This window comes from Cnephaeus nilssonii, assembly GCF_951640355.1.
Source record: "Cnephaeus nilssonii genome assembly, chromosome: 18".
Lineage (NCBI taxonomy): Eukaryota > Metazoa > Chordata > Mammalia > Chiroptera > Vespertilionidae > Cnephaeus > Cnephaeus nilssonii.
In genome coordinates, this window is record NC_137089.1 from 52,189,059 (window position 1) to 52,209,042 (window position 19,984).

General features: G+C 44.4%; 1 pseudogene across 1 annotated transcript; it reads right to left on the bottom strand.

Annotated features, from left to right (window-relative positions):
• Nucleotides 1–513: 513 nt before the first annotated feature.
• Nucleotides 514–1,318, bottom strand: LOC307114127 (annotated as a pseudogene). The gene has a single exon. The product of its transcript is annotated as an uncharacterized misc_RNA (transcript).
• Nucleotides 1,319–19,984: the final 18,666 nt, after the last annotated feature.

Sequence of the window (19,984 nt, forward strand, 5' to 3'; positions counted from 1 at the left end):
TTCCGGCAGGAAGTCCAGGGTCCTCAAGGAAAGAGAATGAGCGCTCCTGAAAGGCTTCTGGGACTAATTAATCTGGTTTCTGCTTATTAACAAGTTAAATTTTTTTTAAAAAACTTGAAAAAGAAAGAAGTGTGCTAATTCGCTTTTTAGGGTTCTTGAGGATTGGGAGAAAGAGTTAAGTCACAACAAAAAACAAGTTCCACCAACTGGAATCTATGGTTGAGAGGAAGTGAGACGTACAGACACACCCAGGACATCCCTGAGCAGCAGAGTACATCAACAACAAAAACGGCAATTACAAAATGTGTACATCACAACAGGCTTTAAAGACACTGCATTGTGCTCACATTCCCTGAAATGCTGTTCCCAAAGGTGCTCAGCCTCTAGCCCAATCAAAATCTCTGAGGAGAGGCAGAGACAATTGGACGAAAAATACATGGGTGGGGGAGGGGGTGGGAGGCAGTGAAAGGAGAAAGCAACCTTCCAGTTAAAGATCAGCCCTCAGTTTAAAGGTCACTTCAAGCAGGCTGGCCTCAGGCAGAGGCAGGGTCGGAGGGAGGAGCAGCAGCAGGGCGGGACTGGGTGGCTCTGCATCTCATTCAGGTCCAGCAGAGCAGGTCCAGCCTCCTTTGTGTACAGAGGTGTTCCTCTTTGGTGCATTTCAGTTTATCTTCCAAATCATCAATTGTCTTTTCCAGCATGGCTACCGATCTCTCAGCAAACTCAGCACGGGTTTATCAGTAAGAATCTTTATCTCTTCCTCATATTTGTCTTCTTTTTGAGGATACTTTTCTTCAGCAGCACTCAGACACCTCAGGTTCTGGTCCATCAGCCTGATCTTCTCATTCATCTCTTGGCAACAGGACTCTGCCAGCTCAGCTCATTCCTCTGTGCGTTCCAAGTCTCCCTCAATAATCACCAATTTATGAGCCCCCTCTTCATACTTTCTATCTGTCTCTTCTGCAATGTGTTTAGCTTCTTTGAGGTGGATTTCCTGGAGTTCCATCTTTTCTTCATCATTTATAGCTCGGTTTTCAATAACCTTCATACCTCTCTCGCTCTCATCGGCAGCTTTCTCAGCTTCCTCCAGCTTTTGCATGGCCGTGGCCAGGTGCTCCTGAGCACGGTCCAGCTCCCCTTCAACCAGCTGGATCCTAGGGTTCAAGGAGGCCACCTCAGCCTCAGCCTGTTCCCAAGCTCGCCTTTCTCCCGCCACTCCCCACTGGGGGCGCTCGGCCCTCTCTTTGGCATCATCGGCCTGCTGCTGCAGAACCTGGATCTTGTGTTTCACTGCCTTAATGGTGGTGATCTCGACCATGGTATCCATCCAGCTCCTGCTCCTGTTCAGTTTCCTGCCTCCTTTGCTTCTCAGTTGCAAAATTTTGATACCACAATTTGACAATGATAATTCAAAAACCAAAACTGTAGGCCAATTTCACTAATACTAATGCAAAACTCTAAGTAAATCAAATCTAGTAGCATATCAAATGATTCAAAAGTAAGCTTTCTGTTAAAATTATTGGTGTGATTCAACAGTAGAAAATCTGTCAGCATAGTTCACTGCACCATGAAATTACAGAGGGTAAAATACATGATTATAGCAATAGACTCTGAGAAAGTATATGACAAAAGTAAGCTCTTTCCTAATAAAAATTCTAATTAAAAAATAAATTATTTAACATGTTAAAGTTTAAGTAATCAATAGTAAATACTACAAATGGTGAAATATTATAACCATTTCCATTCAATTATGAAAGAGAAAATCTTATCTTTAACTATTGTTAATTCAAATTGGTTAGACTTCCTAGACAAAGCTTCAACACAATAAACTTAATACCTAATACTATAAATTCACAAAAGTAAATTGAACTATTCTTATTTACAAATGAATGAATAACTTAAATGGTTTATAAACTAAAATATTACCGTAGAATCCATGGGAATCTATATATATAAAAGCCAAGTGACTTGAACAACGGAATGACCAGAATGACAAGTCACTATGATGCGCACTGCAGCAACCAACTGGCCCGATCGGGCCCCAATTTGCCCCTCCCCCCCACCAACCTTCCATGGCCTCTCTCCCCGGCAGGTCCACCCACAATCGGCCCCCCACTCCAATTGGGGATGGGGCCGGCCAGCCAACCTCCCGGTCCCTCCCCTAGCCAGCAGGCCCTGATCACCTGATCGGGGCCAGGCCTCAGACTAGGACAGGTAACTGGGGGTGGGTGGTGGCAGATACAGGCAGTGAGGAAAGGAGGAGAGGGGGAGGCAGGGAGGAGAAGAATCTGATTGGCCCTGATTGCCAGCCATGCCTAGGGACCCCACTCATGCATGAATTTCATGCACTGGGCCTCTAGTTGTTATATAAACTTAGCATGAGAAATCTCAAGAAGTCAGAGACTCTAGAATCCTTGAAATAATCAAAAAACAAACCTGGCTTAGAAAAAATGACTTAGAAAAAATAGCAACTGGGAGGAAGTGTATTTTATGTAATTTCTTACCAGTCTTATAAAAGAAAAGGTAAGTAACTCAATAGAGTAACTGAATTTAACAAACTATTTACAAGACAGGAATTAAAATGGAAAATGAGCAAATAAAAAAATGTTTAATTACACAAGTGGTCAGATATATGCAAATTATAATTGCAGTGAGATTCCATTTTTTAAAAATTAAAGTGGTCTACACTTAAAAACAAATAAACAAACTAAGTGTAACAGCCAATGTTGGTAGAAAGCGAGTTGCTACAGTCTTTGGGAATTAATGCAGCAACATTTCTTAAAACTAAAGTACTATGGCCTGTGCCGCTGGAAAGCCACATTGGGATTTATCCCATAGACGTCAAATGTACATGTTCAGCACTGGCCTTGGTGGTGTAAACCTAGTATAATGCCTGCTGATGGAAGAACTATGGAATGTTATGTGACTGTGTAAAAGAATGTGTTGTGTGTTGTTCAATGGAAAAATCAAATAGTAATTTAAAGTATATAATATGATTCAGTTTTTATATAAAATAAATCCCACATGTGTTTATATGTTTCTGGGAACAAGAATAAAGGTGTGGACATACCTAGTGGGCTGTGTGTTTGTTGCTGTTGAATCTTTTCCTCTTTTAAACATTACTTACATTATATATTTTTTTTAATTTTAAAAAGTAAAAAAATCATACTGAGGCAAACAAAGCAATATCGTACAAAAATATACAAAGAACAAGCTAATTTTGCCCCGTCCCGTTTCTCTGCTCCTTTTCTCCACGGCCGCCTCTCTGGTAACAATGCTAACAGCCCAGCGTGTGCCCTTCCACACCTGCATCTTTGCTTAAACAAATACAAATATATACAAGCATGTCTCAGACTAATGGCTTGCTGATTCCTGGTGAAGGCTGACATAGGACTTGTGACTGCCTTTTTATCACTATGCCATCCTCAGGGATAGTCCTGATATACAAGCTATATACAAGTGATACCCAAGAGGAGTATTTGTGTGTGTGTGTGTGTGTGTGTGTGTGTGTGTGTGTGTGTGTTAGCTTGGATTGATTTTGGGTTTGTGTTATTGTTTTTGTATTTTTACTGGTCACTCTTCTCTCTGTGTCTTTCATAGGCCAGGCTATTAATGTTAGATACCTCAGATGAGTAGAAATGGAAGAATAGAGCGATATTGTTATTTAAAAATATAGTGATTGTTTAATTTTTAAAATGAGCCATTACTAGTTTCGTAATTTAGATAATTTAGTAGGAAAAAACTAAAAGAAAAATGAATTAATTTATACCATGTACTATGTTGTTCTAAATTTTATTCTTTTTATTCCCATCATATTCCTATTATGTGATACTCTATATATGTGAAGAGTAATTAAATATTTAGGATGTATGTGAGAAATCTATCAAGAACAATGTAACAGGTTAATCAGAAATTGTGAACCAGAGGATGCTCAATAAAATGGCTTATTAATCCTAAAAATAATGAGAAGAGTCATTTGACAAGAACAACACACAGTACCAGTTTATGGATGTATGGTCCATTAGTTCATACAGAATTAATCTGTCTACCTATAAAGTCAACGGGGAGAAAATAAGCCTTGCGTAGACTGTTCGAATGAAAGGTTGGCTTGAAACACCAAATACCAGCCTGGATATACTACCTTTAGCTTTGCATGTCTACAGCTTGCAAGCTTTGGATACTTTGAAACAAGCATACTTCCTTTTGGAAGGTCCTTTGCCGGCTGTTGACACTAAGGTGCGGCCGTGCGCCCTGGGCCGTGGGTAAAAGCGCAGGCTGGGCCCTGGACTTCCTGGATTTGCATCTTAGCCCCACCCCTCACTGTGTGACCTCTGTGCTCCATTTCTTATCTGTGCAGCAGGGGTGGGGATAGCATTGAACTCCAAGGTAAGAGGGAGGGTTCACTAACCCAGTGGTTGGCAAACTCATTAGTCAACAGAGCGGCAAACCGCGGCTCGCGAGCCACATGTGGCTGGCGAGCCGTGGTTTGCCGACCACTGCACTAACCTAATATATGTAAAGCACTTAGAACAGTGCTGGGCACCTGCTTAGTGCCATAGAAGTGTGTGCATTATTATTACTTTTGTTGTTGTAGTTAATACATGCTTGGCTGCCATGCACTGGGCCAGTCTTCTGACTCACAAGATGCCTCCCCAGGAGAGCCCTCACCAACTCACACCAGGGCATTCCCAAACTGACTCTCCTGGCTCGAGCATCAGTATAAGGTGAACAGCAAAAGATTCTGAGAAAGACAAGGGGTGATATTAAAATGGGGGATCGGGGGAAATTTGAAGCCTGCACTATTTAGAAAGTTGGGCAGTCACCATGACTCTTAGAGCTTTCTCTGTAAATTACCCCCACAACCCCCCCACCTTGTTCCTTGTCCCAATTACCATGCATTAATTTTTTAACTAAGTGAAAGTAGTTTCTAAAATGAAAGTTAATAGCATCTTAGCCAGAGACAAAAATAATCTAATATGGATAGAATATAGGAGCTTAATTTGAGATCCTATCATTGTATCTATTTTGGAGCAACTCAATTGTTGGTCATGTGACTTCTATTCATTGGTTTATTGTTGTGATTTGGTGTGTGTGTGTGTGTGGAGGGTGGTATGTTTCAGATAGTTGCAGTAATTGTATGAATCTCCTGGTAAGTGAAACACAGGGATAGAACCATTTTTTCCTGCCCACCAACACCCCCTTGCAACCTCCCTCATCCTGAACTTGAAATAATCTTTTCTCTTCCACCTGTTTTAGTCACTGAGTCTCAATCTTTATCTCTTTCATTATATCTTCTCCATTCCTATCACCAACTCTCCTTCGCACTGATGTTACCTCATAGCAGGATTACAAACATAGCTTCCTATCTTGATTTCCTGATTCCTCGCCAATCCATTCTCTATCAACACAAACAAGGCACTTCCTTCTCTCCATGACATTTGACTTCTCTTTTAAATTCTGACATGTCCCAAGGCTGGGGCCATGATACAGTCATGTCTATATTTCCAGGTTTTAACGGTCTGCCCAGCACACAGCCACCATGCGGTGGGGGATCTTGACTTTAAATTTGACTTCTGGGCTAAGAGTGCTGTCATTAAGCTAAATGCTTTTATTTGACAAAGATGAGCTTCCAAGCCCTTTGGGGTAATGTGAGCTTGTTTAGGAATCAGGAGCCTCCTTTGTTTTTGTCTATTCAACCTTCTCAAATGTCTGCAGCAGGTGCCAGGAGGAAAGTCTAAATCTCACGCATGAGCACTCCAAAACCTGCTCCCCAACTGTTAGAGACAAAAAGAATCCCTGAAGAAAAAGTGTCATGAATATAATCTGATCTTAATTTTGGTAATAACCATTTTGATGAGTAATGTATGCAAAAAGGAAGTCTTACAAGTGAGTCATTTCTTTGGTAGAACAATAGGTGGCAGCAAAGGGGGCTAATCTTGGCTCCCCACTTTTCACAGTAATTAAAACTGAACATTGCTTTTTGTAGACCATTCTGAATCCTGTCTAAAAATTTACAGAATTTCTAAAAACTGGTGTGCAGTTTTGTTTTGCAATTATATTATAAGGCATTCAGCTTTTGAAATAATGTTCCTGGAACAAATAGGCAGATATGTGGATCTTTAAGAGCTCTTTAGAATGCTCCCTTTAAAAAAAGTTACTCTTTGGTAGGTCTAAAAATAAGAAAAGAAATCAATTGAACAGATGCTCGACTTCCAAAAAGATGCTCACAGGACCTTCTCTTACATCAGCCAAATTTTTTCTTCCTACAAGCAATCTGTCTATCACAGCAACATTTCAAAGTTTTTTAATCACTAAATTTAATTGATTATATAGCTTCCTATGTATTATTTTTAAATCCAGAACTAAGTTTTTTTAAAGGAAATATCCTATCTAATAAAAGAGTAATATGCAAATTGACCATACCTCCACTACACCCACAAGCCATGCCCACCAGCCAATCAGGAGCGACTATGCAAATTAACCCAACCAAGATGGCTGCAGCCACGGAGCGAGCAGGAGGCTTGGGTTTTCCCGGCGATGGAGCAAGCCAAGCTTTCCGCCTACCCTGGCCTGCCCTAGCCTCCGCTCAAGGCTACAAAGTTTCAATTATAGAAGGTAAATAAAAGCCAACAGAAATGGCTGCAGCCACAGAGGGAGCAGAAGGCTTGGCTCTGCTCCAGGCTACAAAGTTTCAATTGTAGAAGATAAATAAATCCCAGATACCAGGGCCTCCATTTGGGTCACTGGGGGGAATGGCTGGCCTGCAAACCACCACAGGCCCCTTGCCCAGGCCACCCCACGCCCCAAGGAAACCCCCAGGGCAAACCAGCTGGCTCCCACCCATGCACCAGGCCTCTATCCTATCTAATAAAAGAGTAACATGCAAATTGACCGTCACTCCAACACACAAGATGGCTGCCCCCATGTGGTCAAAGATCCTGCCCCCATGTGGACACAAGATGGCCACCACAAGATGGCCAGCAGGGGAGGGACCAGGCCTGCAAGGGAGGGCAGTTGGGGGCGATCAAGCCTGCAGGGGAGAGCAGTTAGGGGTGACCAGGCCAGCAGAGGAGGGAAGTTGGGGGTGACTGGGCCTGCAGGGAAGGGCAGTTGGGAGGGACCCAGGCATTCAGGGATGGGCAGTTAGGGGCAATCGGGCTGGCAGAGGAGAAGTTAGCCATCAATCAGGCTGGCAGGGGAGTGGTTAGGGGGTGATCAGGCTGACAGGCAGAAGCGTTAAGGGGCAATCAGGAAGGCAGGCAGGCGAGCAGTTGGGAGTCAGCAGTCCTGGATTGTGAGAGGGTTGTCCGACTGCAGGATCGGGCCTTAACGGGCAGTTGGGCATCCCTCAAGGGGTCCCAGATTGGAGAGGGTGCAGGCTGGGCTGAGGGACACACACCCTCCCCCCAACCCCGTGCAGGAATTTTGTGCACTGGGCCTCTAGTTACATTTAAATAAAGAGCATTAAAGTTTTATACTATGTGAAAAAGTTTATCAATTCTTGGAAAATGAAGAGTGAATGGCCATTATCCTAATCATCTCAAAGGTTAAGGTTCACCTTGACATGAATTACCTGGACAATTGACTAGCTTTTAAATTTTATTATTGATGTGATTGTAGTCGTGACAACTCTTTCTTTTAGAGAAATCATCCTGTCACCTGTCATCTTATTTGCAGAGATGATTAAAGGCAGAGGGAGGGAGAAAGGACTAAGATCCTCTGTGCACCCAAAGACGGCAGAAGGAAAATAAGGAATCCGATCAGCTCACTGAAGCAGCTCCAGCTGTGCCCCCACTGAGGACAGTTAAAAGCCACACATGGAAGCTTAGACTCCAGTGTAATTACTGGGATGGTTTTGAATGCTTTTCAAGTGTAATGGTCCTTTTTTCTTCTTCAAAGGAGATCATCTGTGCTTTTAGAAACGGAACTTGCAGGATGGCCCACACACTTGTGTTGTTGTTTTAAAACTGGAAATGTGGAGGGGCAACGTTTTCTGGGTAGCAGATGTCATTTCAAGAGGAGATTAGAGTCACATGAGGTCTTAAATGAGCAATCTGTATTTTGTCCCTCACTCCTGCTAATGGCACCTCTCCCTGACTCTGGCCTGTGTCCTCCTATGTTTTCTTCATACCCTTTAAAGCTTACATTCAGATTCCCACATTCATACCAAATATAAATAACATAGGAAGGTCAAAGCCTTAGGTTCAAGTTCTACAAATGTCAGGCTCCTAGCTATTAAGTGGAGGGAGATTCATAAGGTGTGGAGTTGGGGAGAGTTCAGGGCATTGACCTGCCATCAGTCCTTGTACTTGCTCCTTCCTCTGTTTAAATAGCAAGTAGCTGAGACCTGCAGCTACACACAGCTAAAACCATCCCCACAGCTACACACAGCTAAAACCTGCAGCTACACACAGCTAAGACCTACAGCTACACACAGCTGAAACCTGCAGTTACACACAGCTGAGACCTACAGCTACACACAGATGAGACCTGCAGCTACACACAGCTGAGACCTTCAGCTACGTACAGCCGAAACCATCCTGCATCTACACACAGCTAAGACCTGCAGTTACACACAGCTGAGACCTGCAGCTACACACAGCTGAGACCTGCAGCTACACACAGCTAAGACCTACAGCTACACAGAGCTAAGACCTACAGCTACACACAGTTAAAACCTGCAGCTACACACAGCTGAAACCATCTCTGCAGCTACACACAGCTGAGACCTACAGCTACGTACAGCCGAAACCATCCTGCAGTTACACACAGCTAAGACCTGCAGTTACACACAGCTGAGACCTACAGCTACACACAGCTGAGACCTGCAGCTACACACAGCTAAGACCTGCAGCTACACACAGCTAAGACCTGCAGCTGCACACAACTGAAAACATCACAGGCGTGGCCATGATATGGGTCTCTGGGGCGAATAACCTCTGTATCACTATAATGCACATCTGGAGCCAATACAATCAGAAAGCGAAGCAAACAAACAAACAAGCAAAAAAAAAGCTCATAGAAGCAGAGAATGTATTCATGGTCACCAGAGGTGGAGGGTGAGGGTGGACGAAATGGGTTAAAAGTACAAACTTCCAGTTATAAAATAAGGCACAGGATGTGATGTACAGTGTGGTGACTACACATAACTATACTGTCTTGGACTTGAAAGTTGCTAAGAGAGTACGTCTTAAAAGTTCCCATCACATGAAAAATTTAATTTTTGAAATCATATAGTAAAACATGATAGCTAGACTTATTTTGGTGAACATTTTGCAATATATACAAATATCAAATCATTATGTTGTACACCTGGAACTAATGCAATGTGTCAATTATATCTCGATAAAAAACTTTTTGCAATTGTTTTACAATGGTCTGAAGCACAGAGGTTCCCATATGGAAATCAGACCTTCCCTAATGAAGTGGTTTTAAGAAACAAGGTCAGCAACAACACTGATGCTCTGAGGACTTCGTGTCTCAAAAGAGAACATCTGGGCTTCTTCCTGCGTGTGGGTTTCTATCCCACAGCAATGGCTAGTCCCGAATGGAAGAAACCCTAAAGTCAAAATGTGGCTTACTAACAAGGGCGAGATAGCAAGATCTGCTGAAATAGTGAAAAGGCAATGGACATAAAGGAAGAAAGGAGAGTCATAATAAAGGAATTTTGTTTTGGGAGCAGGAAGAATCACACGCCAGGGCTGCCATGTTTAGTCAAAAACAAGTGGAAACTATTCCTGGTCAGCTCGCTCTTGGCACCTGAACAATAACTGTGGGTGCTGGGTCACGATCAGGCCCTCCTGCCACAGGCTTCCAAACAGGAAGAAAAGGAAGCAGCTGAGTCAGGTTCCAGAGGGTGACAGCAGTGTGCATGTCCTCCCCGTGTTTGGTTACCTCTCAAGGAAAATAAACCTGGTGCCACCTGGATCGCCACCAGGACAGGTGATGATCCACAGATGGATTCATGCCGCTTTCTGTGCCCCGGTAGCTCTTGTGGGAAAGGAGAGAAGTGAGAGCACAATTCCATCACTTACAAACAGGAGCAGAGACAGCGCGGTGACATACACTTTACCGCAGATTTAGGATGCGTCGGAGCACATTGAAGTCCGTGGAAAAGCAGTCTGTGAGACAGAAATTAAACCACAGCGTTGGGACATCTTTCAGCTCTGCTCAGTGCAAGCCATCGGTCACATTCTTGAACAGATCCCATCAATAAAGCAAAAATGGAAATGCAAGGGGCAGGCCAATGTCTCTCAGTGATCAAGGTGTACATAGTGGGCAGGGGTCCTCATTGAAAACGTAAGTGTCTTGGTTTGGAGAACCAGATCTCCTCCAAGCCATTCCAATAGCGGAGACCCCTAGGATTTCAGGGTGCAGAGAGAATATTTGTTTGACTCAGGGAACTGTAATTATGATAATAATTATAAATTATTATTGGATGTATATTAGGTGACTGTGACTGGGTTAAGCTTGTCATGTGAATTTCAATGGGATACACCCCAGAGGTCCACAGTTATGGACCAAAACCCTTGAGGAAAGAATAAATTTTGGAATCCCAAATGTTTGGATTCTAGAAAGGCAATATGATACATAGACCATATATTTTGTAACCCCATTAGAAATGTTTTTAGAGCAGGATACTGAAATCAGACAATAATATATAAAAATTAAACTATATAAACATTTACACTAGAATGGGATAAAAGAAGACAAAAACAGGTAATGATTTGGCACCAAATAAAATTGCTGTAAATCTTAAAAAAATATTTTTCTAGATATTTTAGATTTTAAATTTGTGTATGAAGATTTGGGACCCAGTTTTTCCTAAAATTTATATCTAACATTAGTGTGGTACATTTGTCACAATTAATGAGCTCATGTTAATATGGAATTATCAACTAAAGGTCACACTTTATTTAGATTTTCTTAGTTTTACCTAATATCTTTTCCTTTTCCAGGATATCCCATCGCATTTAGTTGCCATGTCTCCTTAGTCTCCTGTGGGATCTAATAGCTCCTCATACTCTCCTTGTCTTTGATGACCTTGAATTTTGAGAAGTACCAATCAGGTAGCTTGCAGAATGACCTTCAATTGGGATTAGTCTGATGTATTTCTCAGGGTAGGACTGGGGTAGTGGGCATAGGGGAAGAACACGGAGGTGAAGTATTGTCATTATCACATCATGTATTGGATACATACTATCAACATGACCCATCGCTGTTGATATTAACCTTGACCATGTGGCTGCAGTAGTGTTTGTCATGTTTCGATATATTCAGTTATGCTTCCCACCTTTCCCCTCTCAACACTCACTATACCAAATCCACATTTCAGGAATGGAGAATCATATCCCACTTTACCAAGGGTGGAGTACCTGTGTAAATTATTTGGAATCTTTCTGCCCAAGAGACTTGCCTATTCTCCTTTATTTATTATTCTTTTAATCATATATGGACTTGAGAAAATTTATTTTATACTCTGTGTTATAATCTAACATTATTTTGTTTAAATAATTTCAACTTTGGTCATTGGGAGTTCTATCAATAAACTCATCTTATCCCCTGCCCAAACCCTAGAATCAGTCATTTCTTAATGAGCTATGTTCCTTTTACTGAAGAATGATATTAGGAACCAAGATCTAGGTGTTTGATGTGCTCATTGCTACAAGGATTTCCGGGGTCCTTGTTTAATCTTTATCTTCAGGAAGAAAGAGGAGGTATCTAATTTTTTAAGCCAGTGTTCCCCAGAACTTATAAGACGAGAAATATCAAACCTATGCGGGAGCTGATGACACATACCTAGGATTCTGCACATTATCCGCATGTAATGCTGGCATAGTCTCTTCCTCATATCTTATTTTCCTTTGCAAAATAAATATTAATGCAGTCATTTCATGCTTTCTCAGGAGAGAGACAGAATGATAGATCTAGTAAGAAGCCACTATTAAGGAAGAAGAAGCCTCCAATGACGGGACTAAAACAGCACAAAATAAGTTATCACAGGAGACCTGAACCACTCACAACTTCCTTTGTGTGATACCAAACAGTGTGCTTTGATGGTGGGGCACGGGAAGAAACTAGAAGAGGCTTGGGGAGAGCATGCTATTTTCCTCCCTGACGAACTGAGTAGGAAATAGTTCCAGTGACTTAGCATGTGACAAGCTCTCAGCTATTATCCAAATGAAAGTGCCTTTCTGAAGCATGGCATGTCTGCAAGTTGTAGAAATGACAGCCAGTCCGAGAAAAAGCTTTTAGCACATTCTCAGCGGTAGCTGACCTTGAAATGCACGGCCTCTCGCTGTTCTGCTGAGAGGTTATTCACGGAGACCTGCGGTGTGATTATGTTATTTTTGAGGGTGAAGGAGAATTTAGCATGTCTTTAGCCTTACTTTGCTTCAATGTTGCTTATATCCTTATTCTACAAAGGAACTAAATTTAAAATTCACAGAAATGCACGATGCATAAAATCACGATGTCATAGAGTATCAAAACAATCCCGTTTTGATGTTTTGGAGAGTAGAAAATAACATTTAGGCAAAAGCAGATTTAACATACGGTATCTGAATTATGATATGGGCAAGGGAGCTGGTTTGATTTGTGAGAAACAAGTTCCTGGCCAGCAATGCAGGCCCAACTTCCAAATGTTCTCAAGCTCTGGCCCGTCACAGAACACGCCACACCACTGGAACGCTAGGACTTGGACTTAAGCCACCAAATGCCAACTCGTGGACTCTCAAGTAAGAGAAAGCCACGAGACAGGTTCTCAGAGCCGCCACCCAGAAGCCAGCTGACTCAACACTATTGAGACAACCAGTGGTGGTATTACCAGGCCGAGCTCTTCTTACCAACATAAAACACGGAATTATAGAACGCCCAAATAGGAATGCATGACACACGCCAGTCCTTCCATGTTTACCCGGTACCGTGCAAGATCGGTGGCACTGCATAGAACGCACGATCTGCTTACTAACCTGCTTTGCTGGAAGTTTGCAGAAACAAGGACATTTTGCCCTGAAATGACAAAACTGCTGATTTCAGGATAGGGCTGTTTCATAGGGACTTTCCACGTCCTTTTTCAGAACCCTGGCTAAGGGCCCCTCGTGCTGGAGCTGTGACTTCAAGAGGGACAAGGCTGATGGCTGTTACTGAGTGCAGGCTCTTTCCTTGTCCTGACTGCTGTGCATCTGAGAGGAAAGAGATTAGAATACCATCAAAATTAATGCGATGCTATTTTCACTTCAGCAGATACAATTTCATGGAGGTTTCATAAACAACCGAAACCCATCTGCGCTGAGTGATGGGTTATTGCAGGTCGTTGAGTCTGTACGGCTTGTCATTCGAGGACCAGGCCCATTTCCTGTTCATTTCTGCGCGCCCGCTGCCTTTCATGGTGGCTCATCTGTAGAATTATCCCACTTCATAATACTTCAACAAACCAGGACTGGTAAACGCAGACACTGAGAGTTGGACTGTCGTGAGATTTCCGTCTTGATTCCCCGCATCACAAACAACAACTCAACATATTAGCTGGTTTCCTGTGACAGGCACTATTCTAAGTGCTTTGCATCCTAATTTATTGAACCATTACAGGAAACCTACGTGGTTCTACTGTCACCTTTACACAAGTGAGTAAACTGAGGCACAGGGACGGGAAGTAACTTGCCCAAGATGCTGTGGCGGAGGCCTGCTCTGAAGTCGAGCAGCTGCATGTCTGGAACTGGGGTGTCAATAACCCCCCCATCCCTCCCCCGCCTGCCTCCGCGCTACTCAAGGTGCAGATGAGCTTGCAGAAGGATGCAAAACTGGCCCCCGCTCAGAATTTTTGGCATTTATCGATACCTAAGCAGCTTATATCTCTTGATTACTACAGCTTTTTACCAAGGTCCACTTTATTGATAATCAACTGAGATTTCCATGTGTTTTTATACGTTTAAAATACATCCCTTCTCAAAACACTCAACTTTGAAAATGTCAAATGCCTCTAATAATGTGAGCTAGATTTCACCTTGTAAGGACACTATTTTTAAACAAAGTTGCTATCCACCCACCTGGAAGTCCTAGAATCTGAGGGACATAAGTGAGTGAAATATTCAGACATAAGTAAGTGTTTCCTCGTCTTTATTGTGTGCGTCTAACATACAGTTAAGTGCGAGGGAGAGAACAATGCCGGCTTCCATCGGATGCCCGGCCTCGCCCAGCATGCAGGTCGCGGTCAGCAGGCCGTGGCATAAAGCACCTGCCCGCTCCCTCCTGGCATCTTGAATTCCTGCGGGAATGAGTGCAATTCCCTGGGAGACCTTGGCAGCGCCGAAGCCTCCCTTCTGCTGACGGCGGTGAGGGGGACGCTGTCTTTGCTGTGGTCCCTGTTCTCAGCAGCCTCCTCTCCCCAGGCCCAGCCCAGCCGGATGGATGGAGGCTGCGCCGATGGATCGTTAAAGCGCCCCAAGGCCTCAGCAGACATGCTTTCAACCACGACGTGCCTTCGGCGAACAGTCCTCTAATCCTTTAGCTTCACCTGCGTCAGGTCCTCCTTTGTCCAAAAGCTGTGTGTTGATTCATTGATTCCCTGGGTCAGCAAAGAGCTCCCCAGGCGCTGCGGGGGCAGGCGCGGCTCCAGACACCGCGGAGCCTCCCCAAGTTAACCAAGTGTCCTCCCCTGGAAAGCGGAGCCTCCCCAAGTTCCAGGTGTCCTCCCCTGGAAAGCGGAGCCTCCCCAAGTTAACCAGGTGTCCTCCCCTGGAAAGCGGAGCCTCCCCAAGTTAACCAGGTGTCCTCCCCTGGAAAGCGGAGCCTCCCCAAGTTCCAGGTGTCCTCCCCTGGAAAGCGGAGCCTCCCCAAGTTAACCAAGTGTCCTCCCCTGGAAAGCGGAGCCTCCCCAAGTTCCAGGTGTCCTCCCCTGGAAAGCGGAGCCTCCCCAAGTTAACCAGGTGTCCTCCCCTGGAAAGCGGAGCCTCCCCCAAGTTAACCAAGTGTCCTCCCCTGGAAAGCGGAGCCCCCCGAAGTTAACCAAGTGTCCTCCCCTGGAAAGCGGAGCCCCCCGAAGTTAACCAAGTGTCCTCCCCCTGGAAAGCGGAGCCCCCCGAAGTTAACCAAGTGTCCTCCCCGGGAAGCGGGCGTCTGTTGGGATTGGACAGGAAGAATGCCGGCCAGGCCTGGGGCGCCTGGGGCAGAGCTGCCTGGGGAACTGACCCGGAGCGTGCGCTGCCCTCGCGGCCGGAGCGGGGAGCGGGGAGCGAGCTCATTTTCAGCCCCGAGGCCCCATCGTCTCGGGGAACCCAAGGCGAACAACTTCTGAGAAACAGGGACCTGGAGGGCGGGTGGACGGTCGCAGGCGGGTGACTGGTTTTGCTTAAAGCTGGATGGAAAGCGTCCTGGAGGCGGACATTGTTCATAGTTGACCAGAAGGTAAGGAAGCGGGTGTCAGTAGCAGACAACAGAAGAAAGGGTGCCCTGGGCTCTGGAGGAGTGCGTGCCCCCCACGGGGAAAACCAGGGGCACGTGGCTGCCGGGGGGGGGGGGGGGGGCTCTCATGAAGCTAGGGGTACACCTCCAGACACCTTTCCCCCGTCTTCAGTGGGGTGGGGAGCTGGGTCCGCAGCTTCTAGAATGACCCCCATCAAATGCAAGTTGGTTTCCTTCCTCCTCCATAATTCTCGGGTCCTTCTCGCATCTCAGCGCCTCCCCCCACCACCACCACCCCCACCTACGTCCGACCTGGAAGCTGAACATTCCCTGTGTTTTCTGCTGGTTCCTGCCGACGGTCCTACAGCCAAACGCGCAGCCCTGTTTTCCTTCTTCAGGGCGCACGGGGTGTGAGAGGAAAATAGAGCACGCATGCGGCTTGGTGTGAGCTTTAACCGAGGACAAAGTCACTCTTCACGTACCACCTGCCACAATAAGAAAAGCCAAAACAAAAGAAGCTCCCGTGCTTATTCACCCAGGCCTTCCTGGAGCCTCCTCGCCCTCCTCTTCCCTCCCTCACTTCCACTCATTCCACCTCTGCCTCTGACTTTTCCCTGTGTTTTTCCCATTCTCCTCCCTGACAGAGGGTTGCTGTGGCGGGCTGAGCGCTGTGTTCACTGTCTTAGCCCTTCTCCAGGGCTGGCTCGGCAGTGCTGGCTTCCCAGGTGGCCCAGCAGCCACATCCAGGAGCAATCTGCTCTCCCTCCAGCCAGCTCCGTCAGAGCTCCGCAGGCGAGACAAGCCATCTTCATGCACCTTGCGCAACTGTCACCGTTAAGAAAGAATAAAAGATATAAAATACGGAAATAGCAGTTTGAGCGCACAAATACTTGCTAATAAAATGATTTTTTGTATAGCATATTCATCCCACATTCACAAATATTGAAACAGGAAATTTTGGGGGTGAAAAAGACAGGTTTAGGAAATTTTAGAACTAAAGAGGACCATGGAAGAAGCACAGGGCCACAGAGCAGCAGAAGGTACATTTCCATAGAATGAAGGAGCTGGGAACAGCAAAAGGTCTATATTTACAAAACAAAGGGAAGGAAGCCCTTCATCCAGAAGGAGAAGAAAGCCCAAAGGAATAGGAAAACAATAAGGAAGGAGGGGAAAGAACCTCACATATCCCATGTGAGGTTCAACCTTTGAGCCCAGGAGTTACTATAGTAACCAGTCCAAGGGAATAGTGACCAATCAGAGGGGATATCAAGGCACCAGGATCTGCAGCCTTTATAAGCCATAGGGAAAGGGCACTCAGTGGGACTGTCCCCGCCCCCTACAAGGGAATCCGATCTGTGGGACTCTTTCCCCCTCCGCATGTGGGAGTCTGTACTTGTTCTTCAATAAATTTCCACCTTTGCTATACCACCTCCTGTCCGTGGACTCATTCTTTGACGCCGGCAGACAAAGAATCCAGGACATCCTGCCCAGAGGAACACCGCATGTTCCAGTCCAAAAATTCTGCTTCAATGTGATGATGAGGCATGTTTTCAGGAAGGGAAGCATATGACATGTCAGTATTACTGGTACTAATATTAAAATGTAGGACATACATAGTTTTTAAAAGTTTCTGAAATAAAACTTGATTCAAACTAGTCCCTATCATTGAGTCTTGATTTTGGCTTCTGCAAGTAATAACGTTATGTCCCCCCAACTCCCTAGCCCCGCTGCACGGACACAGTTTAAAGAACAGGCTGTGTGTGGCCTTTTGCTCTCTCTGGCTTTGTAACGCTGATCCCTACGCCTGGCAGGCTTCCCATGTCAGCCTTCCCTCCCAACACATTTCCTCTTCCATCCCCTGAACACATACCAACACCTGCACGTGCATACAGTGTGCATGCATAGCACTAACAAGTGCTTAACTCTGCTCATTGAATAAATGAATACATTAATGAGTAAAAATGTATTGTGGATACATTACTAAGTTGCTATATGATGGAGGAGAAGTAAAACTAATAGACACTGTGATTGACCATCCCAAATCTGTGGGCTAACTTGTCCCCTTGTAAGAATGGTAGCTTCAATGGTCTGTTCTGTCTCCCCCCACCCTCCACCCCTCCCCTCCGCAAAAAAAAAAAAAAAAAAAAAAAAAAAAATCCCAAATGCTGTCTGATGACCTGGCATTAACAGACTATAACTTTCTTTGTTCTAGAAGCTTCTTTATTCAATGAAAAATTATCCATTACAAATGCTCAGAGAAGTTAGGTAGGACTGAAAATAGGTGATGGAATTTATCCATTGGGTGATTATTGTTGGTTTTTTGAGAACAATTTTTATTGTGCGAAGATAGTTACATTGTAAAAGGTTGAAAATAAAAGGTCATTCTAAGAGTGATTGATGATTTCTGGTTGTAGAAGGTAGTTTACAGACCAAAGAAATTGACAGTCTGTTAATGCCAGGTGATCAGATAACTGCTCACCCTCACTTCCTCTTTCTAGAAACTCTGTCTTGATATCTGTATCCCACTCTCTCCCCTGCCTAGTAACCCTGTGACATTCCTGCTCTTTCATTTCTTGGATTGCCCTTTGTAAACTCACTGTGTGTTAGGGATCCCAGACTAGGATCATCTAATCTTGGGCCAAATAATCTCCCTTGGAGATACACTCCCATTGCTTTCCTTACATACAAATTATAATTATGTTTTTAGTTCTCACCTATTTTCCAGCCTCTAAATCAAAATTTCTAATATTCTCCTGGGAAAATAAACTTTAATATTGTGCTACTCCAAATTAGCATCCAGAACAAAATTTGTAACACGCCTGCCTCCACACGCAGAATGCCCGCACACATCTCCATTAGAGAGGAAGTGTGTCTAGTGTCAACAGCATGGACTGGGGCCACACACCTGTTAAAATGTCACTCTCTTCACTACTGCTTCCGTGACTCTGGACAGCTGCCTAGCCTGTCTGTTTCACTTTCTCACATGTAAAGTGGGGATTATAATAGCACCCTCTTCTTAAGATTGTTATAAAAATATAAACAGGCTATTCATGTAAAATATTTAGAAAAGTGTTTCCATGAATTGAATGCTTGTGTCCTCCTAGATTCATAGGTTGGAATCCTAACCCCTCGGTGTGATTGTATTAGGATGGGCCTTTGGGAGGTCACGATGGTGGAGCCCTTATGAATGGGATTAGTGGCCTTAAAAAGACGACATTACAAAAGAGGTTCACTTCCTCTCTATCTGCTCTCCACTCCACCGTGTGAGGGTACAACGAGAAGACTGCCGTCTGCAAACCGGGAAGCATGTCCTTGTTACAGAATTTACCAGGCGACTGAAAAGTACACAGGAGTACCCGGAGATACAGGGAAAAAACATTTATTTCCAGATGGACTTGTACCGTGACTCAGGGGAGCCTGTTTCCAAATCCTGAGCAAACCAATATGGAGGAAGCTTTCTCTTTATAGCCTTTGGTTTCTTTGTCCCCCAAATATGGATCAGACCTCTGAACCTTTCGCGGGCTTTGCAAAAAACCCCGTGTGTTGGGAATGGGGGCCATGAGACCACACCTAAAGCCTGGCCTGGTGCCAGCACTGATAACCCCCTCTAGGGGTTGTGTATGGTTCATGGTTTATGGCCTCTGTAAAATGTGAGTATTTAGGTAAACAGGTATTATAAGACCAGATAAATTAAGGAAGGGGCAATGATGTGATTATAGGATAACAAGAATGTGCATTAGGGATACTGATTAACTAGGTACAGAGTCAGATTGCTAGCCCCCTTCCAAAAATGTATTTTTATGTTCTCCACCATCCTCACTAGACATGGGATCTCCAGTACCCTGATCTTGGACCTCCCAGCCTCCAGAACTGTGTGAAATAAATTTCTGGTGTTTGAGCTCCCCGGTCTGTGTTACTCTGTTATAGTAGCCCAAGGGAACTAAGACAAGTGTCTAACACATAGTAATCACTCTAAAATTTGGCCATCATTAGTCATCATTGCATTTACCACAACATACTTACTATTTAATCCTATATCCTCCCCACGGAACACTGAGATTCTTGATAGTAGGAACTATTTCTCAGTCATCCTAAGCAGCTCCCAGAATGTGGAAGATGGTCAGTGAAAGGTGTGTTGAATAAATGAAAACCTTACCTGCATCTGTGTTCTCAAATTAATTGAATGGGAACCTCAGTCCTACTGTCAACTCCCCCCTGGTCATCAATCTATGCGTATTCTTCCAGAGCCTCTGCCCCCATCTCTGCTGCCACTGCGGGTCCTCATCACATCTCCCAACTAGGTTCTCTGTGAAGGTCATGATGTGTATCATCTCTAGCTTTCTTTGTTTTGTTTTTTTTCTTTTGAATGAAAGAAAGCTAGAGATGGTGTCATCTCTAGCTTTCTTTCATTCAAAAGAAAAAAAAAAACTATCTTGGTTGATCTTTTTTTTTTCCCAGGTTGAAAGCCTCTATTTGTTACCTGCTGCCTACAGAATAAAACCTACACTCTCCAGTATGATGTACAAGATTTTTCAAACTCTGTTCCTACCTTATACTGTCTCCTGACACTTTCCTCAGTGCT